This window comes from Chroicocephalus ridibundus, chromosome Z, assembly GCF_963924245.1.
Source record: "Chroicocephalus ridibundus chromosome Z, bChrRid1.1, whole genome shotgun sequence".
Lineage (NCBI taxonomy): Eukaryota > Metazoa > Chordata > Aves > Charadriiformes > Laridae > Chroicocephalus > Chroicocephalus ridibundus.
The window spans coordinates 37,335,566-37,362,895 of record NC_086316.1 but is presented as its reverse complement, the minus strand read 5'-3'; the positions used below and the strand labels follow the sequence as shown (position 1 = coordinate 37,362,895).

General features: G+C 38.8%; 1 long non-coding RNA gene across 1 annotated transcript in view; it reads left to right on the top strand.

The window, feature by feature from the left end:
- LOC134508739 (uncharacterized) overlaps positions 1-26,662 on the top strand; it is a 30,988-nt gene extending 4,326 nt beyond the window's left edge. The window contains exons 2-3 of the long non-coding RNA XR_010069136.1: positions 23,998-24,443; positions 26,472-26,662. This is a non-coding gene — a long non-coding RNA (uncharacterized LOC134508739). The remainder of the gene's footprint in view (positions 1-23,997; positions 24,444-26,471) is intronic.
- Positions 26,663-27,330: the final 668 nt, after the last annotated feature.

Here is a 27,330-nt window from a genome sequence, read left to right as displayed (position 1 = left end):
GATAATTAGATGACCATATTTATCTCTGGATAAGAAGCAGAATGAGAATGAGAATTAGTGTGATTGAGCTGCTTAGAAAGTATTAATTAATTACATTAAGGTTTTGATATGAAGTTTCATAGCTGTACTGAACAGACAGAGTTTTGGAGGGTCTAATCCTCCAAAGCTTCCAAGTCGTATGTGCATTCCAAATAATTTGCACTACCAGTTCATCTGCATGGGTATGAGTAATGCTGACAGCATTAGCATGGGATAGCTGTCAGCTCTAACCAGTACTTCCAATGACTAGGCTGATTAGACATGCTCAGAGCCGTTGACAGCAAACAGGCTGTGTCCAACTTCAGTAAACAAACTGAGGTGAAGCTGGGCAGGTCAACATGAGATTCCAGAGGAGTCAAACTCAACCAACTAAATCAGAGGAAAAGATTACTGTTTAGCCTTCTTTTACCAGTCAGGACAATTCAGTTCATTCTCATGCAACTGGAGCCATCCTTCCTAACCCATAGGAAATCAAAACAATCTGTCTATGCTGAGTCTTAGATTAGCATAGATGACATGCTCTGGATTTTATTGACACAGGGTGAATAACCAAGATAAGATTTCCATACATCGTAAGTGTGCCAGAAAAATTTGTATGTGCAGCAACTATACTTGAAAGAAAGACTAATATTTGAGGCTTTACTGTTTTGAAAATGAAATGATAAATATAGGGTAAAGTGGAATGCCCACATGGGGGAGTTATTGCAGAACAGCTAGGCCAGCTTCTCTGTTAAAGCAAGTACTCCTAGCCTTTGGAAAGAGTGAGCGAGCTGAAATTGGAGTTGACAAAGGTATGAAACTGAACGGTATTATTTTCTGTAAGCAAATTACTGAGCACCACTTGTTTGTGTCTTCTTCATATGGCAGATTTGTCTAGTTCCTTATCTTTTTTCCACATAGGTAAATAATAGTACCAAATCTACAGTGTAAAATAAAGTATCTGAATGTCCAAAAAATACCTGAATGTGCCCATGAAAACTATTTCACACTTACTGAATAATTCATCATATTAAAAAAATTATGTGCAGCCAGGTTTGGGTATCAGCTTCTGATTGAGCAAGAATTTTTAAAAGAGCTTAGTGCCACCTATTATTGTTAAAATGTCAAATAACATAAACTGGAAGTGATATGTAGCTGAAAGGAACTTCACAGAGTTTGCTATGAACACAATGGAGCTGGCTGTAGCTGTTCAAACAGTTATCTCCATATCCAAGAGTCAGAAGCGCACATGCACTCATCTGCTAGGGCACTTTGAATGCCCCTGGCAAAATAGAGATTCAATAGATACCTTGCATCCTCAAAGCAAAATCAAAACCATGTCATCTTTGGTGGTTAATCTCAAACAGTAATAAAGGTACACAGAAAGAAAATGTATAATAGAAATAGATTTTACTTTTTAAAACGTCACTGTAGCAAGAAAGAGTCGCCTCATAAAGGTGGAGAACTAGAAAAAAGCAGGCCGCAGAACAGTTCTACAACTGGTATATGCCAGTGAGATATAGACGAACGCCTGGAGAACTGCTTATTTTGGCATGAACTTAACAAAAGAGGAATTTCAGGCACCCAATACATTTTGGATATTATAAATAGATTCACTTTAACATTTATGTGATATTCCACAGATGCTTAAGATTTTTTTTTCCCTGCCAAGAAATAAGGTTACAGTTTAGTGTGGTCTGAAAGAGAACAAGCAAATGAAGATCACTGTGAGACTGAAAAGGCATGTCAATGGGTAAAGGATGTCTTTGGAAATGAAAGCAAAATTTTGTTTTGAGCATTTAATATTAATATTTAATATTAACACTTAATGACATTTACTAAACAAACAAATGAGCACTTGTACTCTAAAGTGACAAAACCACCCCTGACAGATAAATCACAGACTTTCCTGATGCTACTAACAGTGGATATGTGCTGAGTACAGCTTTGTTGTTGTTGAACAGTCAAAACAAATGTTTATAAATCATAAAAAATGTATTGCTACTAGATTGCAAGACTTATGAGTTCATTCATTTGCTTAAATGTGTGAGGTCTTTGCACTCTGAAAAACTCATGAAGCAGACTACTGCATTAATCTAATAAAAATTCAGCTGATTGCTCAGATTTGCCTTAGTCCTTTTCTCAATAGAAGTCAGGAATATGTCTTCAGCAAGAAAAGAGGAAAAAGCTGTTAGATTCTTTGACAGAATTACCCAGTGTATAAAAAGAGATTATTCAGGTAATGCAACTTTTATATGAAGATGGTAAACCTTTTGTTGAAGCATTGATCACAGATGCTTCCAAATTATGTTTTCAAACAATCCCAAGGAAAACTTATACTAATACAAGGCCTGAGTGCAGAAAACTTTTCACTGACGTATCAGCTATTTAGTGGTGTAACATTATCCAACGAGCCTCTCCCCAGGGGAATCCAGGTACACGCTTCTGATCCTATTGTTATGAACAGACAACAGATTTGTCATTCACTCTGGATAGACCAGCGCTCATCTCAGATTACTCACTGTCTCAGCAGAATATTGTATCATAAGGATCACTGAAAATCTCTAGGTTATATCACTTTGATATGTGCCTCTTCTGTGGCAAGACTTTTAAAAATTCTTCCAGATGATAGCTCAGTTAGACAGGTAGCCTAAATCCTACTTCCATTTGTCCAAAAACTAAAGCCTCAAGACAGGTAAGTCCAGACCAGTTTTATCATAGAAGTCATTGAAACAGAGATAAAGTCGGAAATCAAGGGTCTATAATAGCATGTCTGGGCAAATGCTTAATGATGGCCTGATGCAAAGACAATTAAAGTCTATGGACACACTCCTATGGCTTTCACAGGGCTTCAGTAGGAGTACTGTTGCATTCATATTTTTCCTTCTTAACATAGGTGTGTTCGAGCTTTCCTATATTAATTAGCATTTCATCTAGAAGCTATGTAAAACCAGGAATAATTTTTCTTTAAAAACAATTGAACACAAGTTCTTTAATGTGGATTAAGTAAAGATTTTAAAAGTAAAGGTTTTAAAAATAAACATCTATCCTGTAGCTAGTGACTGAAAGGGAAGGATTGGACCCATAAGAATTATCAAGTTTAAAGAACATAACTGCATGTCTCTGGCATGCAGTGCCCTTTATTAGAGAGCAAGGAAATACACTGGCATCCTTCCAAAGGTTTGTCTCCACCATTAGGATTGCCAAAGATGTCTCCTTGGGTCTGCTGGTGGACACTTTGTGCTAGACACTGTTCTGAGGTATTATCAATGCTGACAATAGTTTCAGTTAGACTTGGTATCAGGCAAGTGAATGTCAACCAATGCATTAGGGATTTTTTTAATGGGAAAAACAGTAATAAAAAACCCCTGTGATTATTAATATTAAGATTGCCAACCAGAAACACACTGTTGCAATGACAGTGCCACTCTACTGGAACAGTAATGTCTAAGAGACACTTTTCTCTAGCAGAAAGTGAACTCCCATCTTGCGTACTGGGATGTCTTCTCTCCTCAGTTAGGGGCTTCAGGGTCAGGCATTGAAGCCTGTACTACTCACTATAGTCTTCTTTTAGAGTCAGTAGGAAGAAAGCCTCTCCAGAGGGCAGTTCATCTATTTCTAAGACAGATGGTTAAGAAAAATCATGTAAATCACTCCTTATTTACTCATTACAAAGGTAGAAAGGGTGAGTAGTGCCAATATTTAAATTTTTTAAAACTTTGATTCTTTAGTTGTTTAAGATGAATGCCATATAAAGTACAGGAGGCAAAAGTCATTAGTGCATTTGGGATATACAGGGGCAATGTGGCTAAAGAGATTCGTGCAGATTTAATCTGACTCTCTAACGTCATTACATAGACTCTTCTGGTCTCCAGTGTGAGACCAAGATGTAGAAGAGCTGAAGAGTTTCACCTTTAAACAGTGTTCCTCATTATCAGCATTTGAGTTAATGACCCATGTCATTCATGGGCTGTTGCATTCCCCTTGTTATCAGAAAGTGCCTACAAGCCCAGTTTGCTTTCATAGTCGTAAGACAGTCCACAGGAATTACTGCTGACTTTCTTCCTCATTTTTTTGTGAAGATACAAAGTAGTGAGTACCTACATGCAGTTTCTTTTCCAGTATGCCTAGGCTGAGAGACTTTCCTTCCTCCTCCTAATTTAGCCCTTTCTTTGTTTAGGCAGTTCCTTTGTATGGTTAATCTTCAACACGCTTCATCTGCTTTCCATTCTCCTGCCTGCAGCCTAAGGCAATTACCTCAACCCATCTGAGATAAAGAAAGCAGAGGTTCTTCTTTAACCAATGTGACAACTTAGTAATGATCACATTTCTTCTGCAATAAATGATTGTTTGTATTATATTAATCCTCAGGCCATAAATTAAGGCTGGATAGTGCAATGAAGGACCCCAAGAAAAAAGCAAATGCTTTGTATTCTGTTTAGTAAACAACAGAATATCCAAATATTTATACATTTATTATGTTGCTATTAATCTTACTGAAAAGACCTTTAAAATGGACAGTAAGTATCAGTTTAGTGAAATGATCACATAGAATTAATGGGCTAAGAAATGTACACATCTTTTTCATGGCCACTGGGAACAAATGTATAAAGAGCACTTAAATGCTGGTATATAATCTTTTTCCTAGGCAAAGAGATTTCACTGCAAGAGGGGCTGGAATAAACAAACATAAAAAGTACAGTTTTCTTTACCCTGAAGTATTTATGAAGACTGGCCAATGGTGTCCAAACCCATCATTCAGTTTAGCACTAGTTTGCCAGAAACTAGATCAGTGTGTCTCGTAATCTGTCAGGGAGAGGAGAGCTTGAAAACAAGCTGTTGAATTGTACAGTAAATGACTTGTGCAAATAAAGGGCAATCAGACAATCTTTGTTCTTTCTGATACTCTCCACAATTAATGTCTTAATATTAGTGCTTGATACCTTCTAAAGTGTTTTTCTTCTCTTAACTCTTTCACATGGAAAACTAAATGAATGCAGAGAAAGAGTTTATGTTTATGTTACAGTCTTGTCATAGTGTTTAAATTGCCTTTAAATGATCCTGGCTTGAAGCTAGAAGAGGAAGGGGTTCACCTGTGAACTTTTGAAATACGACTCTTGAAAGGAAACTAAAGAATCAGAAGTTAGATTGGTTTTCAGCATTTCAAGTCCTGTCATGTGGAAGCAATTTAATGGCCTAAATCTCAGAAGGGGGTGAAAGGCAGAGCACCAGTAGAGGTGACTGCTGTGTTTGGTAGTTAGATGCAATAAGGGAAAAATCTCATTGTGAAAGTTGCACGTTCTGTGTGATTTTCATTTACTGACAGAAGTTCAGTGTAATAAAAGTTATGAAATGGTCAGCTTATAGTTAAATGCCTGTAAATGCATATTTCTAAAAGGCTCGTGTTATTACATTACATTTTAATCTCCACAATCTTCTTGTTGGAATGATACCCTGCCCCCGCCCTCCCTAATATTTAATCCTGAGGATCCTTTTTGAGGATTTCTAAGAGTGGAAGCAGAGCAGGAATCACAGCTGGAGGAAACCAGACTGCTGCATGTGTGAGGGAAATACATGAGAGATGGAGGAAGAATTTTCACTGTTGAGCAATTTTCGTGATTTGTCAGGTAGTCATAGCTTGATTTGTCTTTTGAAGTACACAGGGTATTTGATTTTCATTCAACTGAGGATGAACGAGTACTTCTAAAAAGATGGCCTTGTCATTCAGAAATGCCTGGTGACCTCTACAAGAAATAGCCCCATACTACATGATCTTATGATAGAGTATCCACTTTTTTTATCTTTCCTGAGGAATATGCTTCAGCTTTCACAAACTGAACAGCACATTGATTCATCCTCTTAAAATATAGCTTCAAACGGAGAAGATTGTCAGAGATCAGATCAATGGCTAGAGGATGTTATTAGATGGATTTCCAACTTTGCTTCTTTTCCCAGAAATTCAAACCCCTACTGTTGAGGAAAATGCCTAAACCACCATACAAGCTCTTTAATGTTGTGTCATTGCAACAGCTTCAGATGAAAAATTTGATGAGAGGATGCAATTGGGAATGTATCTGAGTGACACCATGCTTATGGATTCCTTTTGGAAGCAGCAGCCTGTTGCCAGTTTCTGTCCCTATCCTGACACTCTTCATTATATCCAGGAACTCTCTGAAATGAGGTTAATTAATTTATTTTATGATATGATGACTGGTATGATCACTAATGACATCTAATGTTACCTTATTGACAGGCAGCGAAAAACCTTGATAATGGTTTAAGGCTTGTCAGAAAAGCACCATGATTTATAATGTTGATGCCAACAATCACCATCTATTCTGCTTATCAAAGAGAAGGCTAAGAAGTGACTTGATTTATCCAGAGTAATGGCACTTTTAGGAGTCTGATTTTGTAAGCCCTATGGATTCTGTCTGATGCTATGAAGGTCCAGAATTATAAATACTTGCTGTTTATGGAGTTTATTACTTGGTACTATAATCAAGTCTTGGGAGCCATGTGGAACTTAGGTGTCTGCCAGTCATGTTGGAAACATCTTGAAAGAATGGGAAGTAGAAACCCAGAGAAATTAATTTTCTGCAACATATCCATGGGGAGCAGGATTTGAAAAAAAAAAGGCATTTCAATGAGTATCTGAACAACAACAAAAAGACATCTTGTGGTAAAGCCTTTCAAAAACAACTTGCCTAAAAAGCCAGAAATGGATTTACAAGCAACAAAAATTTGGAAAGTTGTGAAGATGAAAAGAGTTGCTTTTGTAGTGTGAAAAGGATGTATTACACAGCGAGATCAAGCAAGGAGAAATGGAACTTACTGCAGAGGATACGCCAATTTTAGCTTCATAGTGATTCAGAGGAGAAACTTGAAGCTACAGGAAAAATATCTGGGTGCTTCAGAGGTTCATACTGAAAACACAGTGAAAATTTAAGAGTGGCAAGGACTGCTGAAGTGGAAAGTATTCCAACGTTCCATTGTTTTCTGTGCCTGGGTTGCTGCATCCCTGCTGTTAAGAAGTAAGGGGTGACTGTGCATATGAACTGCTATAGACTGTGAGCCTGTTGTCAAGTTCAGTCTTGTGTGGCTGCAAAGAAAGAATCTCTGAAGTCAGAGTGCCATGGGAATCCCAACAATGACACTGTAGGAAGGAGTGTATGTATGCCCTGGGATTTCCTAAGGAAACAGAACTGGCTTCAAGTGCAGGGGAGGAAAGGCAGCAGAGTGTGTACAAAACCTGTGCTTAGGAACTGCGCTAAAGTGCCAAAGGAGCTAGTAATTTTTCAAATTTGTTCTGTCCCAACAAAGTAGAATATCTCATTGTGGTGAAATGAGAAAACAGTGACATTTTAACAGTGATGGTAACTGTGTGGCTAAGTGGAGCTCCCAGGTTTCAGGAACAGACCTGTCTTTGGCAGAGCCTTTAGTAGGCAACAGTACTGCTAAATCCAGCTTAAAGCTTGGATTTGAAGTTAAACAAGCTCAGAAGTAAAGCTCAATATTTTTAATAGAGAATAACTAAAGACGTAAGAAGGAGATTTCTCACCTTTACAAATAGTAATGTTTTTCTAAAAAAATCGTCTTTATTCTCTTCAGGTGATCGTGTCTTTAAGTCTAACTTTAGGACTAAAGGGGCAAAAATTATAGGGTTGTGATTGCTACTTATGTTCTGCACAAATGGAATGTACAACTTTTGACAAAATAGCAAGTAAATTTTGCTCTAAAAGCCATCTTTTCTTCTTATTTGATTAACTTGAGCATTGGAGCAGCATACTAACAATAGCAATGTGTTGCTTGTCATAGTTACTTGCTCTGCAAAAGCAAATAATTTCTGGTACTAAAGTCTCAGGCAAGCTCGATAGGATGTGGGATAATGGTATTCATATAATTAAAGAGGCTGGTGGAGAGGAATGAAAAAAAAAAATCCCAGTACCAGAGTTTTTCAAAAAGTGAGGAAATTATTACTTTTAAGAATCTGTTCATCAAAATAGGGTTCGGTTGCTCATAGATACAAACTCATATGTCTTTATATGCTGCTGGAGGGTGACTGGCTCATGTTTTGAAGATGTCAGTAATAGTTATTTTTTCTAGAATTCTAATGGATGTTTACATACTTTTTTAACTATGTCTGAAAACTACCTAGGTTATAACAAACCTATGTTGCCATCAAAATTACAAGTTTGTCTCTCTATACCTGTTGTTGTTTTTCTGATAAGCAAAGTGGGGATAACTTGTTCCATCTGGCACATTTTAAACAAACTTACAAAGACAAAATCTGTATATTTTTACCACCAGGTGGAACTGCGTGACTCAGTAGATTAAGCAAGATGCTTACAGTAATCAAACCACTTCTCCCCTAAGCACTGTACACAACCACGTGGCTAGTGCTGGTCTCAAAAGTATATGGACAGCAAGCCCCTTGTAAGTACAGAAAGTAACCAGATGTCGAAAAACAGTAGAGATGGGCTTGCTATTCTATCAAGTTTGTCCTAACATTGGGCAACCTCAAACTACATTTCCCCATCATACAGGAAAAAAAGTACATCTAAACCAAGAGCTTTGTAATGTTTTAATATGCAGAATGATGTAATTTTGGAGACTGTTACTCTTTGCAAATCTGGGTCTTGGTCACAGAAGGCTGAACCCCTGGCTCTGAGGTTACAATGTGGTGTATTATGCTAGGGAAGTCAACACCGGAAAATGAACCACTTCAGGATTTTAAAGCCCTCTACATTAAATGGGCAAGTTTAATTTCCTTCAAGTTGTAAACAGTCTTTGAGCAAAGCGACAAGTTCCAGCATACAGTTTTCAAAGCAAAACCCTGACCCAACTGAAATCTGTGGGAGGCCTGCCATTAAGGTCACTGCAAATGAGGCTGGGAGCCCTCATTAAAGAAGACAGGCTTGAATCTTTTGGTCCCTGTGCAAATTTTCTTTCTTCCTTGCTCTGGAAAAATCCACTCAACACTGATGACTTACACAGCTTGTAAATCTGTAAGAAGGAAGCAGATATTTGCTCATGATTAAAAATATAGTGTGGTCTGTGGTGTATGCCTGTGTGTCTGTGTGATCTGAGAAACTGAAGTAGCGAACAGACATTCAGTTCATGGATCAGGACACCCACAACCATGGTGGGGCATGACCCAGAGTGTCCCCTTTTCTCCAGATCATGAAGCTGCTGGCACATGCTGACCTAGTTCTGAGCAACAGCTGCTTAAAAACACATTGACAGAGAAACATATTATCAAATGTGAAAGTGTCTAAAGTGGTAGTTTTCAGGCTGTGGACTGCAAAACCATGGGGGACTGGAGCCTGCTTTTAAGGGGTCGGTGAAAAATGACAAAGGAAAGCAAATCTGCAAATGCCTTACAAGAATTGATGTATGTGAAATTGGTCCATTTTCACACTTGGTTCATATATTGTAAGGATCTTGAAAACTTCTAAACTAGAAGACGAAAGAGCTAAGGCAAAAAAGCAAAGATTAGTAACGTATTTCAGAAGTAATACAAGCATGACTTTTACTTCTCAGGCTGTGTGTTAACCTAGAACAGAGAACAGAAAAATCTAAGTCTCTTCTCATTTGTCAGAACAGCCAAAATTTCTTCAAAGCTATGTCCATGTGTCAGAGCAGTTGTCCTTTTCTAGATTGGTAGGGTTATTATTATGGTGTTTTCTGTGTCCTTCTAAAGAAAACAGCCCAGTGTTTTGGCTCATTTCACATATTATCACAACTGTAATTATATGCATGGTAACATTACAAGTAATTATGTTTTGTTCTTTCTTTCTACGTGAATATACACAGATCTTCCAGAAAGAGTGCCCTGGTTTTATGCAAGAGTATAATTTCTTTGTAGGGAACGGAGCTTGTTTCTTCCATTTGACCTACTGGTTTCATTGCCATCCTTCTTACACAGCAGACTGTAGTAATTACTGAGCCTTGAGGCAGGTCTCTCCAATACAGGACAAACACTGCAATTTATCTGATGTCTTGGTCTCCTTTGCAACATATATTTTAGTGATACTGATCTCTTTTTTTTTAAACGGTTTATCTTAAAATAAATATGCAGGATATTTGCAATGTCTTGTCTGCCAAGAATTTACAGGTTTTCTAGTAGCCTTGTGAATAAACTGCTCCTTGATGTGACATACAGGATTCTGTCCTTCTTTTCCTAGGTAGATGCAGAAAGAAGTAACCCACATGTAACACGGGCTATTTCCAGCTCTGTTTCTTACAAAGTGACCCATGTTTCCTTCCAGAGTCAGAGTCAAACAGTGAGACCCTGTTTCCTAAACAGATGCTGTGAAAGCTGGGAAAGGACCACATCTCTGTTTTGACCAGAGCACTGTTTTTTCTGGTGCAGAGGCAATGTTTTATGTTCACAAGAATGCAAATAATGTTCAGTGGGTGTGGAAGGTGTGTTTTTATAGAGGCCAGACAACTCTGTACTGCCTTATGCTTGTATTAGTTTCTAGTGGTACAAATGGAGCCAATATAGCACATCCCGCTGGCACCAGTGGCACTTCTACTGATAAGGGAGCATGGACAATATGTGAAGGTCAGTGAAAAACCATCCACGCAGAGCAACTTCACATTTTAAAGTGCTCAGAGTGTGATAGCAAGATACAAGTTTCTAGATAGGACAGATCCAGGACAATTCTGCTTGTGAGCAACCCTAGGGTCTTATTTTGTAGACCTTCTGAGATGGGTGACGTATATACTAGCATGACTGTACCGTATATGTGTACAGCATTAAATATAACAATAACAAGCTCTTCAATGTAAACATGAACTGATAGTTGTTCAGTGTTCAGTATTCATTTTAAATGGCCTGTTGTTTGTTAAGACAGATCAAGACCTCGGAGCTAAACCCTTTAGTCTCAGATCCAGGATAGGTGGGAGTATGGCTTCATATCATTATTTTATTCCAATCTGACTCCTTCCAGGAGCTCTAGTTCAGCTCTAACCTGTCGTTCCCTCCCATTTGGGATTGAGACCTGCTGTGGACAGCTCACCAATGTTTTTTCACATCAAGAAAAATTGAATATGTGTAATTGTCCCTTTAAAAATTCAGTGAAATACTCATGTATCCCCATTTTTATGAGACATATTGATTGACAGTATTCATGATCTGTAGAGGAATGAAATTATCATTAGAAAAGTAATAATGAAAATGACACTCGCTTCATTCTTTTTTCAGTTCCTTCTTTGAGTGTGTCCCTTTAGTCCCATCTCTTTACTTGAGGGGTATAAGCAAGGTTTTAGAGACAATATTACTTGGAAAGAGTGGGTTGGTATTTCATGCGAGGCTGAAATACCATCAATTTGTGTAAGGTCCTTGATTGCCTGAAGTGCCTGACTTTCAGAACAGGAAGGTGCCTGACTATGAAATAGTAGGCTAAAACCTTGAACACTGCCTTTGTTCCCAAGCAATCCTTTTGCTATAGGTGTAACCACTAAGACACAAAACATATGAAGCTCAACATTGCTTTTGAAAAAGTCATTTCTACAAACACAATTATTTTGGCTCTAGACGTGTCTAAATTTGCTCAGTCATAGAAGAGGAATCTATATGTTGTTTTCCACTGCCTAAAGGGGATACAGAGAAGAGGGACCTAGGCTCATTTTGGAGGTACACAGCAGAAGCTCAAGAGGCAACTAGCTCAAGGTTCAGCACGGGAAATTGCTATTGGAAATTCTTCACAATGACAGTGGTCAAACTCAGTAAGAGGTTTCCCAGAGAGGCTGTGGCATTTCCATCCTTGGAGCTGGACAAGGATGGAGCCTGTCCCATCTGGACCAAGTCCTGGGCAACCCGATTTAACTTTGAAGTTGGCCTTGTTTTGATCAAAGGATTGTAGTAGGATTGTGTGTAGTAGGGCACACACAAAATTAATCTATGATTCTAGACACTAGTATTTTCTAGTATTTTCTCTTGTTATATATGATATCTTTTTTGAATCAACAGAATGCTGACCATTTTTATTCCTGAACATTTTTCTTCCAAGGTCAGTTTATACAGGTCCCCAAAATGCAGATTCAATGACTTACATACTGCTAAAATAATTCTTAATTCATTGACACACAATGCCTCAGGGCAAAGGATTTTTTCCTCGATCCTTATGTCATTAAAGCAGCATGCATCCTGGTTATGAAAACTGCTTCCTACCTAGCATCAGCTTTTTGCTCCTTTAACGACAAAGAATCAAGAGAAACTGAAAGTATTTTTCATCTCTTTAAAAATATCAAGTTTAGGCTGAGTCATAACACTACCTAGAAAGGGCCAGACAGTGGAGATTCTAAACCGAGAACAACCCAAAATATACATTTGCATAGCGACCTGCACTGAAAGGAAAGCACAGAAAACATACGCTTCAGTGTAAATTCTTATCAAGGGCCATGTGTTTCTTGAACTCTTAAGTAACTGAAAAGAGAAAGGCAAATGACACTGTCATGGGTTCTTGTCCTCACAGATCATCCTCCATATCCCTGGGAAGACTTAATGAATGAATTGGGAATCAGCCTGTGCTCATGCTTCCTTTTCAATGGTGCGTTGGATGTGTAATTTAGGGATTTTTCCTATGTCAGTAGCTTGAGTACTAACTCTGAGATGGACATGATGATCAATCATTCCTCAAAATGTGAAACTGAGGCCAACTCTTGGGACTACTCACATGAGTAAGGGTAATTGGCCACCCTTTATTCATATTAAAGACAGCATGAAGATGTGTCAGGCCTGGGTAGTCAGCTGGAGGCCTCTGAAATTGTAAGCTTTGGGGATCGGGTGTTTTTCCTGCGAGCCATTTTGAAAGAACAGCTTGGTACACATCAGCTTTGCACATATAAAGCAATGAGAGAATGCCTGAAAAAAAGACATTCCAAATGCTGATCTATTTTAAGAATTGGTTTTAAAAAATCCCACTTAAATTCAAAGAATAAACATAGAAAGGATTATATGTCCGAATAAAGGGCACTGCCAAGCTCTGCTTCCCAGACAACTGCAACACCACCCTCAACTTTTCTCTGTCAGCTTTTCTCTTGGGAATTCCAGTTTTCAAGATAAAGCCTCTGAAAGAGGGCAAGTTCTGCTGCATTTTTTTCTCAACTCATCAATGAAGCTTTAAACAATGAGCTTTGCAGTGGAGGTTGTTTCTGTTTTCTGTCTTGTGCACTGCTTCATCAGGGTGTCCAAATGCACTTATTTGTCCACTTAATAGCACATCTAACAAGCCCAAAGGCAAAAAAAAAAAAAGTTCATTAAGGCACTGCTAAGTGGAAATCAAACCCAGGCTAGTACTAGTTTTTAATATGCATTTTCAACAGATGTTGGGAGATGAAGGCTGTTTCTCTGGTGTAGAAAGTGGTTCTTGGCTGCTGGAAAAGCCATTTTACCTAGGAAAAAGGGCAATACCTGAAATCCACCGTTATCAAGAGAAGTTTTAAATGTGGATAGAAAAAAATATGATATTTAAAATGAATTCTTGTAAGACACAGTACTGTTTTCTAATGAAATTGGGATAGGATGTCTGAAAGAGAAAAATGGAAGGTGTTTTTCAATCATATGTTTTTATTGTTCCTGGTTTAGTTTGTGACATCTTTAGGATTTATGCACTCAGACTTTGAGGAGAGGGAAATTTGCCTGAATTCTACTTTTGTACCCAGTATCTCCCTGATGAGTTTATTCATGCCTTATCTTTGTGAGACCTGGGCTGGAATTAAAGTTATAGTGAGCTCACTGAGGAAAGAAATTGCATGAGGAGATCTATCAAACCTGGCAATATTTTGCACACTTAGCAGCCAGTCTAACCAGTTCAGAAAGTCACATGGCCATTTCCAGCCCTGAAGGGAGGAGAGGATTTCCCTGGAGAAATTAGAAGAGTTAAGCATCTTTCTTATTCCACATTTGGGAAGCCTTTGTGTGCATGTTACGATGGAAGCCCCAGCAAGGTTGGTGAAGCAAGGCAGCACACATAGCAACATACCAGACACACTGCATGTCTTACAGTGATCTTGCCTATGCATGTCTTTTGGCTGCATACTGTTGCTTTAGTGAAAATTGCTTCTGTTTTTCAAGGGGTGACATCAATATAAGGTCCTCTGAACATAACTTAATATAACCTCCATAAATAAAGAGTTGCAAAGTGTTTGACATCTCATACAAAGGAATTAAGAGTAGCAGACACTTCTCTTGGGCCATGTGGTTTCTGCTTCAATAAACCAGTATGGGAAACAGGGCTCAGAAAGAAGCTGAAAAGGGTACAGAAAGCTGGGACTAATTCCTCCTTGTTCAGCAGGGAAAGGCCTTTTGATCTTGTCTTTGAAATCACCACTTTTGAACCCTTAAGATCTGTGGTAAACTTCTGTTAAGAAGTGGATACCGTTTCCCCTTTTTGAGCACCCTAATCCATAAAACTGCTTGGTGCAAAAAATCAGCCTGGGCCCCACAGTCTGGGAAAAAGCGAAAACTCCAGGTAAAGCACAGTTCAAGCTTGGCAGGAGTGGCAAAAAAAAGCAGTGGGAAGGCAAGAGGCAAAATGCAAGCTTCATATTGCACAGAAGAAAGGCAGATTTAAAATTAAAATGCTTACCAGGTGATTGAGACATTTTGTCTGAAAGTTTCAATAAACTCGTCCACTGAAGAGTATCAGCTGTGTCTACAGTGGCTGGTGTGAAACAAAGAAACATCTGTTATATATATGTTTTGAACACATAGGAAAGCTTGGAGCCAAGGCTAAGGGTGAAGAATGCTATATATAAATATATGGCATAAAATACATTTCTCAAATGTAAGCACAGCTAATGTTCTGGTACTCTGATAACATCCCCTGCAGTGAAATTACCACCTGGAGTGGGTTTGCAGTGCCTTCATTCTGCAGATGCAAAAGTACAAGGTGGCCCTGTGCTAAATCAGCCTAGTTAAAAAGAAGACCCCAGCCAGCTGCAAACACAAGCATGTCTAGCTGAGCAGAAGTAGCTGCACGCTTAGCTTTGGATGCAGTTTAGAACAAAAACTATGAGAGCTGCCTCTTCACCCATGAAACTTGTGACTGTAACAATCATGATCTGGAGAAACTAGAAACATAAATACTTCAACTTTTAAAGAACAAGCAATTCATTATTTTCCCTAAAAAACAGCAGCATAAACACAAATTGGTTACTTATAGTTAATAACGGTTTGAAAGAATAACACACACATATACACAGGGTTTCATTCTGCCTGTAATATTGTTTTGTATACCTTGGTTTGGGTCTTCTGTTGCATGAAAAGGGGCAAAGTGGTTTTGGCAGAAGATAAACCTCCTTGTGTTCTAACACTCCTCACCGAGGTGGGAGGCTAGGTGTGGCTAGGTTTGAATTCTGAGTGATGCCCAATTCAGCACTATCAGTCCAATCGCGTTTAATATGTATTAAACTATTACGATTTGGATACACTAATAGTGGACTGCACCTTCAGTCTAGTCGTGCTTATGAACTAGCACGGCCACTCTCCAGTCTTTGGTCACGTTCAGTGAGAAACTGAAACGACTAGCTACTTAAACAGTGCAGTTTAATTAAACAAGAGATATATAGGTTCTTAAGATTGCCGGTGATAAATACACTGTCTGCCAAGAACATGCAAATGAAGATATTGTTAAGTATACAAAATGCGTGACAAAGTTATGAACAATACAGCCTGGCTATAAATGTAGCATAGAGATTCTCTAGAGAAATTTCTAAGTTCCCCGAGGAAACGCTCGGTATAATCTAAGTCTTACCCAAAGGCGTCCCCATGAGGGGGAAGAAACGCTCAGCCTTTCTCAGCTGGTCCCAGAAGTCAGTGATGGAGTTCTCCTGACTTGTTTGCGATGGTGTATTGCCCAATATCCCCCCTCTCTCGGGCTATTTTCATACTATTTTTTTATCTTCGAAGTGGAGCTTGAGTGACTTTAGTCATAAATACTTCTATTATGATTGGTGTACCTTGGGGGGCGGGTAGCCTCTGGGATGGGGGTGTGTTTTGGTACATTGTAATGAGCAAAGTTTGCATAAAGGACAGCATTTATCAACATTTGACAAAATGTTGGCTCGGGTAGCAAGTAGGGCCGCTTATCTGTTTCCTAGTAAGCAAGTAGGCAGCTTATCTGTTCCATAGTACCATCTTGTTCCCATATCTGCTATTCGTCACAAGGGAAGGCCACAGAACAATCGCGTTCCGTTCCATCCCTCGTGTAGTTTTGCAAACAACCTTGTACAGGGAATCGCAGATGTTGCATTCTTCGTGTGCCAGCTGCGGCTGTATTCTGCCTCAGAAGCCTCCTGATTTTACAACTTTCCTTAATGTGTGAACAATGCTGTACTTTTGTTTTCTTGGCCAATTTAGTAATTATTCCACAGCCTTCCTCTCCAGTCAGCTCTACATCTGACTTGGAAATAGTGAGAAAGAAATAAATTTCTGGAAGGAACACAATTTTTTAATTTTGTTAATAAGCGTTAGCCTGTCTAAAATTTAAAATTAAACTAAAATTTAGCCTGGATAAAGTTCAACCTGGCTTTGTCAGGCACACATATTTGATACACATCAAATGTTTCTGTACCTAAATTATGTCGAACGGATTGACCAACCAAAATAAAAGGCCTGCAGTAGGACAATGCGATTTTCTTGGCAAGGTTTGTGTCAATGTTGTATTAATGGCGCAGCAGAGAAGGACCACAGGAAAAGAAAAGCATCAAGGGGAAGCACCAAGCTTTAGGGAACTGGAGGATGGCTGGTTAATGAGACAACATGTGTGTTTGTGCACAACAAAGCCAGGCTTGTGCTGCAAAGGTGAAAAGGATGAGCAGAAAGCATCTTGTTGAAAGGAGACATGAAAAGGAAAAAGCATGATTCCCTAAGCAGTAAATCTCAGGTGATTTTATACTCTGTGTTTCTGAGGTGTCAGGGCAAAAGGTGGGGTGATGTGGGTGCATATTACTTGGAGGCTGCTCAGCCTGTCTTAATTATTTCTCACCATAGGGAGCCAAAAACTGCAGCACTTCTGCTGCCTGTCACTACCTTCAGAAAGCATTACCCAGATCTGGCTGGTGTCTTCATATCCAACATGGTTTGCCAATAGTGACAATGGCAATGGTGGGAATAAATGGCAGTGTAGCTAAGGGATCATGGCTAATTAAGGCCATTTCATCTGTAAAACACAGAAAATCAGGGAAATAATCCAAGTCTTAATCTGTGCAATGATTCATGTGAATGACGGGTGGTCTGTTTGGGTCTGAGACAGAGACAATTAACCCATGGAGAGGAGGTTTTGCTGCTCCCTTTGACACAAATCTTAGGAGACTAGTGCCAGTGAATGAAACAAAATGGATATTACAGGAAAGCGATAGCCTTTTACCTGAAAAACAGTGGTATGACCAGCGACTGCGCGGTTACAAGCTGGTTTATTGTCTAAAAAAGGAAGAAATCTGTGTTTCCCATAGGAATCGCTTTCCTGTGGAAGCTCCTCCTCTATTTTCGCAAATGTATTTGCTAAATACTCACGGATATCCTTGGAAATGCATTTCCTCCCTGAGAACCAGAGGGATGGTCAGCACAAGGAAAGAGCATATAGTAAAGTCTTAGCCCCAGGGGGTATGCAGATTGGATTTTACTTGACATTTTTCATGATATATGATACTTCCTATGAAAACAAGTCGGATTTAAGAGAAAGAAGGTTTTGTATTAGAATTTCAGAACAGAGGATGTTCTCAAAAACAACTGCTTTTTCAGGAAATCAGTATTGCCTCCCCCAGCACATATCTGTGAAGCACTGGACTACATTGCAGAACAGGGTCTTACCTTTTTGGAAACAGCAAAGCAAGATCAGTGACCTAGAGGAAGGAGCAGTAGTTGGAAGGAGTTTTATCTATGTAGAAACTCCCACTGCTAGGCAGAAAAGAGAAAATACGTCTGTTCCAAAGCTTTTACAGTAAAAGCTGATAGAAAATTTTTGGTACTGCCTTTTCAAATTGGATTCACCAATTTTTTTTAAACAATAAGTCTTTGATTCTGGCACAACTTGGACAGATCCTGGTGGCTCAAGACCTGAGCACAGCCATCAGCGGGGCAGTCTTCTTAAGCCTCAAAACCCTGGGAGGGAGCATAGGTGCTTCTTCAGTGCCACTGCTCAGTACACTGGCATCCACAAGAGACTTGGGCATGTGGAGGTGGAGGTCAGCACCTTTAGAGGCATAACTTTTCAAATACAAGGTTTCAGGCATGTGGAGGAGGACAGCACCTTTCCACGTATAACTGCTAAATTCAGTTTATTGTAATGATCATGTACAAATCAGTATATGTTAAGGCTTTTCATCAGGCAAAGTTCAAACAGATTTTTCCTTGAGGCAGATAGGCGGTATGGAATTGTTTACCGTGGATATATTAGCTAACATGGAGACTATTATTATAAAACATTTATGTGTTTCTCATTCATGCTGCTCAATACTAACTCAATCCAGTATCCATGTTAGCCAGATCACAGCAGAAGATTCTCTGTCATTTATTTGGTTCTTAAATGCTCAAGAGAGAAAAACTCATTGACCAAGAGCAGGGAGCTAAAATTTACATTTCATTTAAAAATACATGTTAAAAAGCAATATAATGTATGCATACCAGTGAAACATAAACCAGTGAACACAGCATATGGGTATGAATTTGTAAGTTAGGTTCTGTATGTGCAAAAATATGTTTCTTCCTTTGGGCATCATCTAAACCTTTTGCCAACTGATTTCACTTTTGCCAACCTGATGTTAGGTAGAGAGTGCAACACTGAATATACCAGATAGGCTGGTAGTTTGTATTAATGGACCAGTGCTAGTGGGGAATTACAGGATCTCATTTTGGGCAGTGTACATATATCCATTGGATTAAGGATAAAATGTTGTTTAATTTGAATTTATAAATTAAGCTAGAGCCTTAACTTTACATGGCTTTTAAAATACCATATGTTACCAATGTCTAAAGAGGTGGATTAAGATTTTGCAACAGAATAGCAGGCATTCTTCCACAAGATACTTCAGTGTAATTTATGGGTATTTAATGTACTTCCAGAGGACAAAATTATGTATACAACTTTTCTGAGCATGCACCAATCATCCCAAGAACCCCAAAGTAGTTAAAAATCTAGATTTATAGTAAAATATTTTAATATAGCTACTAAACAAAACAGAGAGTTCATTCAAAGGACAAATACAAAACAGATGCTTGCAAAAATAGCACTGGTAGAGAGTAACAGTATAAAAACTTCTCCATAAGATCCTTAATGTTTGTAAGCTGCATCTGGCAACACGGAAGGCTAATGAGATTTCAAACTACAGTATGTCAAATTTATGAGGTGTAGAAGGACATGTCCCTTACCCTTATGTAAAATAATTGGCAATAAAAAAGCTTAAAAACATTCTGGAATTGATCTGAAATTTAAAGTTATGCACTGCCTGGATTTTATGAGAAAGTAGGTGGTTTTTTTACTTGTCTTCAAAATTTATCATTGGTAACTATCAATCTTAATGTTTTCACAGTTCCAGTGTCTGAAGCATCTATGTGCCAATGTATCTTCAGCAATGTGACTGTGCCACTCAGGTGACTTGATATTTATGGCATGAATCTCATGCAAGCTTTCAGAAGTGTCTAAAGACACAGACTTATAAACCACTATGAAAGCAAGTGCTCCAAAAAACTTAGGTCTTGACTTTTTCTTTCTTCCCCTAAAAGAACAAAAAAGCATTATTTTGTTGCACATGTAAAAATTTTTTTGTTCTCTTTTGTTACGCAGTTTATAGCTGTACATTGTTACGTGAACAGTTAAGCTTTTATTTTATTTCAGGAATGTGTCATTCTTGATATATGAAAACATTAGCCCATCCTCTGAGAATCAAAGCACTCACTCTGAGCATTTGTGTTTGCTTTAAGTTACAAAAAAATCGATAAATATATGGAGTTAAAATTACTGTAAAGCTAGTGATTAAGTCTGGGACTTTTTGAGCTGGATTCAGTTCCTTATTCTACCACAAATTCAATTTCTGACCTTGGCCAAACCAGCTCCTTTCTCGCCTACAAAGAGTGAAAACAACATTTCCTTTCCTGAAAGGTTTCTGATGAAGCTAGTTATGCTAAAGAGTGTGTAAGATCCTTAAGATATATAAAAGAGATGAAAAAATATATATATTTAAGAAAGTACAACATTTCTTTGTTCTGAATGATCTCCATTATTCAATAACCATATATATAAGCACTCCCTGCTCACTGAAACTCACTGAAATTGTGTGGATGTGTATCATATGGTGTGCAAGCTACCCCAGCCAATTTTAGAGCCCCACGGAGATAGATACTGAAAGAACAAATAACATCTTTGCTGTCCTGTTCTGATGCATTAAAGATTACATTTGCCAAATGGACAAAGTGTAGTAAACCTAAGAAAGTCAGACTTAAATATAACGTCTGGGTTTGGTTTTTTCCCTATTAAATTATTAAAATGTGCATTTGGGTTATTCAAACAGCTTTCATTCTGCCTTAGGCACTATTGCAGGGGCAGGGAGGAATTTTCCTTTAAAACTGTTTAATCTAAATTAGGGTTGTGGAAACCAAAATGGCTTAATCATAACCATATGATAATTACCACAGAGTATCACTACATGTAAGAGTTATTATATGAATGTTATGGGCTCATAATTTTTACTCTGGAATAATTCTTCTTGCCCTATACTTTTTGATACCTTATATTGGTGATATATACTCTCAAACTCAGTTTTCCTATAGCTTTTTTCTGGGATTGGAATATAAATTTTGGAAGTGGAAAATATGTAAGATTTTACTTGAACTGCTCTTTTCTTTCCTCCTTGCTGCAAGATCCTGCATGCCATGTTGTCCTTGGAAATCTCAATATCTATTTGTAGCCTAAGAAAGCTCACTTCCACGAAGGCATTCCTGGCAGGGACATTTTTCTCCTAGTTTAATTCCATAGTTCTTAATTTTATCCCTGCATAACATGCTAAACATCTGAGTTCCCTCTATGTTCGCGTACTGCCAAGGACATTGTAAGTTATATTGATTCCTGCACCCTTAAAATCCATGTGAAGGATCCATGAGCATTTGGATGTCGTAGGAAACAGGAAATGACTTTGGGCATGGGGTTGCACTTCGGGGGTCTCAAGAACTCTGCACTTTGTATGCAAACAGCTGTGCAGCAATCAATAGCGCAGACAAACACTGTCTGTGTTTAACCTGAAAATGGAAAATGGCATGTTCCTGATGCAATGGCTGCAGGTCTCTGACTTTTCTTTGCCAAACAATGAAACTAATTGTAAGGAAATTCTTCTTCAAAATATCTACATATTCCCGAGCCTGAGTTGGGAAACCAGCAAGGGGTAATTCAGTTAACTGTAAAAAGATAGCAACGCCATAAGCAAAGAAAGCAAGGCTATGTGGTGTAACCAGGTGTCGCTCCTACATTTCAGCTCCCATTGCCTCTATCTCATCTGATTATTTAAAAGTGAAGGGAATTGCCACGCATGTATGAAATCCAATTGCTGACTGCTGATCTATTGTCTCCCTCACTGTCATTCCTGAACACCAGCGCAGCCTATAGAAACTGTCTTTAATCTTTCCTACACTTAAATTCTTCCTGGAATCTTCTCCCATTGTGTGTTCTGGGAAATGTCTAACCCATTAACAGCAAGCACAGCTGACTTGAGCAGTTCTGAAGCTGAGCACTTGTCAATTTTAATTTGGGTGTTATAACAACAAAACCCAGCCGCTCTCTGCTAAGAATGCATATGCTCCACACGCTAATAAATCTTACTCTTTGTTCAAGCTAAAATACCTTACAGCCTAAGAATGATAGCAGCAAAATATCAAAATGAGGGCTAGGGCCTCTTTAGTCCAATATACAGACATGTTTAATACCAGATTTTGGCAGTGTGCAAGGCAGGGCTAGCAGGAACTGAAGCAGTGACGGTGGAGAATGGGATGGAGCCAGAGCTTTCTGAATGGTGACATTTGCTTGCAGACACTTGAGAGTTTTTCCCCAGTGATGCTAACACAGCTCTGAATTGTGTAATGGGAAGGGGAAGATGCTGAATGAAAGCAGGGATTCAGGAAAGATAGATCAGGCCCACTATCATGTGGGAGAAGTTGGGGTGGTATGTGTAGGTGTATATCTCAAAGTGTATGCATGCATATATATGTGGGGATAAGCGAGAGATACAACTGCGTACATTGGATGTGAGCTGCAGGCCTCCAGGTGCGCACTGAAAAGGGAGCTATGCTGTATGATAATATAGGAGCTGCAAACACCAGCAGACAGCTTCAGAGGAAGCAAAGGGAAGATTTATTGAACAAGGAGGGTACTCCAGTGAGGATAAAAGCATCAGATAAAGGTGGCACAGTGACTGTGGGATTCATAAGCAGCACTCCTGGACATGGTCTGCAGGTGGCAGGTCTGGAGACCCTGCCTCTTATCAGCTGTGGCCTGAGGTAGCAGGACTTGCCTCCCTGCCTCCACGCTGCCTGTCTCCACCAGCCAAAATAAGGTGCTAAACAAGGTGTTGTGAGATTTGCTGCTGTGGAGTACTTAAAATAGCACTGTAAAAACTTTGATGATAACGGAGTAATAAATCCTTGGTAGTTGAATTTATTTTTTTCTCCAGTTCAAATGCAACAAGTGTTGCAAGTGTCTTCTGGTGTAATGCAGCAAGTCTTGATGTTGCTAAAATTGCCTTCTTCAATTTGTTTTGTATCTAGATGAAAATGCCCCTGTCATTTTACGACAGGCCTCTGTGTTAAACATGCCAAAGAGCAAACAGGCACATGGAGAGGAGACGAGATCGGTTTGTTTAGCCTATATGCAAAATTGAATTGAAACACAGGACCTGAAGGGCAACACTTTCAGCCAAAACGATATAGCACTATGTTATGTATTGAATAGATCTATCTGGGGTGCTGGTGGAATCAGAAAAAAATGGACCCATTCCAGCAAAAGTGGCTACTGCAATTTTTGTCATTTGGCAGGTCTTTGGCGATATGCTAGGATCTCAAGGTTTTTTTCTTTATTTATTTTTTAATGGACAAAAGGTCATTTTTTTCTCAAATACAGCATAGGTAATAGCTGAATCAGCTTAATGAAAGACACAGTAAATTAAACTCAACAGAAAACAAAACACAAAACAAGATTACTCAAGCGAGGACCCAGTAAGAAGACTTAACTTCCTTAATGCAAGAAACAGACTAAAACCTCATTATGGATGTGAGGTCAGCAAACAGCCCCGACACTGCTCCTTTTAGTGGCGGGGATTTTAGTCATAACAGAAGCTTTGTCATCATTTAATGAACAGAATAAATGAGCTATAGATGGGCCCATAGTTGAAGGAGCCTCTGAAAATACAATAGTTGCTAACAGATGTTGAACTGATGAAGAAAGAACCCAGAGAGTGAAGCCTTGACACACTTTTCATAATGATGTACCCAGGGAGGTACAGGTCTCAATGTCTGTTGTCTGGTAGCTGTTCGTTATCATCCACAGAAGCAGCCAAGTAAACCTGGTTTCTGTTTGTTCCTCCTCCTATCTTCCCCTAATCACCCTGTCCCATTTCATATCTGTGAAATTTTCTGACAAAAATTGCTACCCAGAGCAGAATCAGTCAAGATGTGGCTCTTGTCCCGTCTCATGGGCTGCTGCTGCCACATGCCATTCCTTCCAATCACTGAGCTCATGTTGTTTCTGACAAGAATATGAGCTGGAAAAAGGATGTAAGTTTATTGTCAAGCCTACATGTAATTTGTAATTGAAAACCTCAATCTTTGGTCTGCAAACTGACCTAATCTGTCACGGAAATGTTCAGACATGCATAAGTTTTACTTCAGAATATGATTTCCATTCATTTGTTTAACTGTGCTTTTAAATGTGTTTAAGTATTTCCTCTTTCTGTGTTACAAGTGATACACATACGTTGCTGGTTTGCTAGGGTGTAGATGCCTTCTGAGAAGTGCAAGCAAGAAGTTTGGAGCAGACCCCGCTGAGCTCGCTGCGATCATCACCACAGGATCTGGTTCTCCCTGTGACTCCAGCTGTAGGTTGCCACCACGGGTTCCCCTCCTCTGTGTGATCCCCTCCACATGCCCTGAGGTTCTACCTCTCTGTATCTAAATCCACCTTATTTATTCCTATGTGAAGCAGGAGGTGCCTTCTGCAAACTCTGAGCCTCTGGAAGGTTGCACAAAGCAAATGAATATCCTCCATCACTTCTTCTGTTACACAATGCCCAGATGCAAAACCTTCAGGTTTCTGATGGTCAGTAGCAGTAGGAGAAGAAGAGCCAGGTGGAGATTGGTGTGCTGCACCTTCTACAGCCCAAGGGAAATGGAGAACTTGTGAGTGGAACAGAAAGCCAACCTTCAACATACATCAAAGGTAAAGCCTGTGCAAGGGAGAGAGCCCCAAAAGTAACTAACTGCTTCAGGTCAGGAAAATTTTAGCACAGGCTTTTCAAATTAAGTATCCTGTTGCTCAGTTTTTCCAGGCCACTTATGGATATACCAAATACATTATATATTTATGATTTATCTGGATACTGAGAGTTCCTCTCTTGATGGAAAAATTGCTCGTGGTCAGAATTAAGCAAGAAAAAGTCATTTTTCCTAAAATATCTGCAATCCATTACACGGACATATTATAAACCGACCACTACTTCAAGGTAGAGTTCACATCAAAATCAACAATATTTAGGTAAAAAACATGCACAGAAGAGTGTATTTAATGTCCAGTCTGAGAACTACTGCAGGAATAACCGTTGAGGACTACAGAAATTTTTTTTTTATTTTGCAGTGATGGAATGGTTTGGGCGTATGAAATGTCTTTGTGAGTCCACCCTTTTTCTTCTGAAGGCATTTCAGTAGTCTAAAAGTCTAAGAAAGAAACAACTTTAACCACCATGGATTTTAAAATTGACTTTCTGTATAAAAAGATGATGCATGGCATACTGGTGTATTTCAAAGGACATTGTCTATTGAAATGAGACAACCTTGCAACAACAATTGAAAAAATGAGAAAAATGGAGGGACAGACTCTATTCAGGAGACTGTAATCTTACAAAACCTAAATACAATGGATAAAACATGCAGAATGGCATTGGCTTGGAAAACATTCTCTTGTTAATGGGATGCTGCTCTTGCAAGTAAGGCAAATGGATCTCATGCTTCTCATATCCGCCCTTGTATATTTAAATCTGAAGATTGAAATCTGACCATCCCACATGCAACCCATGAAGGGGGTGCAGGGTAGATGAAATGGAAGTGCAAGGAGCCTCGAGCATGCCACTGTCACTGCATCAGCAGGAGACCTCAGTGTTTCCCAGAGCCTTTTCATACCATATCAGGGACGGATTTACCTTAACAGCTACACAACTCCCTCAGATTTCCTCCACAGAAAAAATTATTTTCTAATTCTGTCAGATCTCCACTTGGGGTTAGGCACCAATATTCATCTCTGAAACTGAACCAGTGAAACTCAAGGATCTTGTCCCTCTCCCTTGATGTCTTTTGCTCAGCACCTGTAGCCATGTATTTCTCTTTCTGGCTCCAGTGAGAGTGTGAATGAAAAATCAGTCAGTTTTGGCTATTACCTAATAACTGTTGGGCCCTCGAGTGTGAATAATGTGGCCATAATATGCATATTAAAATGCAGTTTGCATGCCTTATGGATGACTATGTCTTCCATACGGACAAGCTGTTTTTTGAATCAAACAGACAAGCATTGCTTGCAGATGCCATCTGTGTTACAATACAGCAAAGGGCCTTGATTCTCTTTCAGCTTTATCCTCAAACTGCCTTTTGGTTTTATCCTCTGTGAATAACACTTGGTAGCATTGTTGCAACAGAAATGGTCTGGCCATATGAGAGAAATAAGATCTCTGGGAGGAGATAGATTTTTATAAGATCAACAGTTACACTTGATACAGTTTTGCCACTGATCTGTCTGATTGATGGCTCAGCCCTTCTTGATGATTTAAACAAATGTACTACGTCATCCTGTAAGCCTTGCCTCTGTAAGCATGTTTTCTATTTAAGTTGTGGCTACCTTTAAAATTACACATTTTAGTATATTATACAGACATTCTGCCTTCACAAATGGCAGGATTAAAGCTAACTTTTTATGCTTTCTCATTTGTTTTTCAAATTAGAATATCCTATCTTCACTCAAAGCAACACTACCTGTCAACTTTATTTTGCAGTCCTTTGATCTATTTACAACAATTACAAGGTGGCTTTTTATTCAGGATAGTGTTTCCCTTCTCTTTGCAGATCACCCAGGGGCTGGAAAGGTGTAAGTAACCCCAGATCTAGTAAATGTCACGCAGTTTAATTCAGTAAACTAGACAGGACAACAAAGAGTAAAATACTGCCTTCCTGTATCTAAGGTGTTTCTTTCTTCAATTTACAGAAAGTTTAAACTACCTACGTCAAAGGTGTCTGTCCTTGCTGGAAAATGTTTTATGGCTCTTGCAGTAGTGAAGAATTTGGAAAAGGTGACATCGTTTCAGCTTATTTCAGTTCCTAAAGAAAGTCAACAAGCCCTGGCGTTACTGGATATCCACTCTGTGTGACTGTGACTGCACAAAAGATGGACAGAGAGCTAAATTCGGAAGACTAGAGGAAAAGTAGAATTCCGGACTTAAAGGTGACTTCCAAAAGGATGATATGCAAGATGACTAAGAAGAAAATGTAGAAAACCCCCTACATGAAATATTGATTAAGTATATCTAGTGTGTTTTACTTTACTTGTCTCTTACATTAAATTTAAAAAGAATTCAGTAGAAAGTTATACCTATGTGGAATATGAAGTTTATAGTTATGGTAATCAAAAGCTCTACTTGCTTAAATTTATTTTTTCCCTTAAGGGATATTACATTTCATGACCAATGTGATCTACCTCTGTAACTTTATAAATATCTGCTGCCTTCTAGTTAAAGATATAGTTTTAAAAGATATTGTTTTAAAAGATAACCACACTTCAGTCATAAATCTACTGGAGAGGAAGACTGGTCTTTGAATGTTAACAGTTGTGTGAATACTAATGAAACGCAGCTGCTGTGCCATTTTCATATTAACTTGCATGCATAATAATATTTTATAGACATTTCTTGAAAGTTAGACTAGCAGGTATATGCTAACTGCAAAGTGAGTAGTCATGCTAGTTATCCAACACCACATAATATTTACAAACTCTCACTTCTAGGAAGCACAGTTTGAAACTATTGATACACTGATTGCCCCCCATTCACTTACTTGAGGAAAGGTAA